This window comes from Carlito syrichta, unplaced genomic scaffold (assembly GCF_000164805.1).
Source record: "Carlito syrichta isolate Samal-C Ts95f unplaced genomic scaffold, Tarsius_syrichta-2.0.1 Scaffold310708, whole genome shotgun sequence".
Classification (NCBI taxonomy): Eukaryota; Metazoa; Chordata; class Mammalia; order Primates; family Tarsiidae; genus Carlito; species Carlito syrichta.
In genome coordinates this window covers 31,791-32,791 of record NW_007254804.1, presented here as the reverse complement: position 1 = coordinate 32,791, position 1,001 = coordinate 31,791, and positions in this window count along the sequence as shown.

Genomic DNA, 1,001 nt, shown 5'->3' with positions numbered 1-1,001 from the left:
CAGCAGCGACAGAGTGAGACTCCAACTCAAAAAAAAAAAAAAGAAAGAAAGAAAGAAAGAAAAAATATGAGTAAAAGCAAGAAATGAGCCAGTTCAACATAGATAAATCTAAAAAACAATTTATAAAACAAAGTTTCACTGATTTAGGAAAATTTATAAATCACATGAAAAAATGTTACAAGTTTTCTATTCATGGCATTTATAAATTCCATTTTTAAAGGACTAGAACAATATACACTGATTTTATAACATGTTTATGTCAAGAGAAAAAAGAGGTGAATAGATAGGCTGGTTAGTTTTATCTATGATATAATTTTTTTAAGATTTTGTGTTTATATATTACTTACATAATGTTAAGTACATTATAATAAAATATTTTAAATTATTTCACAGACAGTATTACGAAAACCTATAAAAATTTCAAGGACTCTCAAAGTTAAATTGGCACAAACAGATTGATGAATTATTTGAATTTTGAAAGAATCAAGTAGGAAACAGAAAGGGATGAAAATTTTAAGCCAACTTAAAAAAAACTACCACAAGGAAAAGTTATTAAATTACATTTTAAACTACAGAAAGGCTATTACAGCTATAAAAGCAATCTGTGGTAACTGGAGAAGAGATTCATACCCACTAACACTCTGATAAACTGCTGGGGTTTCTACTTTTTTTATTTCTTATTCTTTGGAATAAGCATTAAGAAACTGATAAGATGGTTTAATTAAATAGTAGAAAAAATTGTGTTGCACGAGACAGTCTAATAATTTTGCTATTGCTTCCATGTGTATTCAGATCTAGGTCTTGCGGTCTATCTGCAAGTGAACAGCATATTGTAACACAAAACTCTCTCTCTGTGTTACTTTTATCTCTGAAATAGACATAAGAGTAGAGAAATACATTTTCTTTTCTACTATAAGTTTTGAAAATTTTTTTTGTAAGATTCACATATTTGTTCTAATATAGACAACATTTCTTTTTTTTTTTTTTTTGAGTTGGAGTCT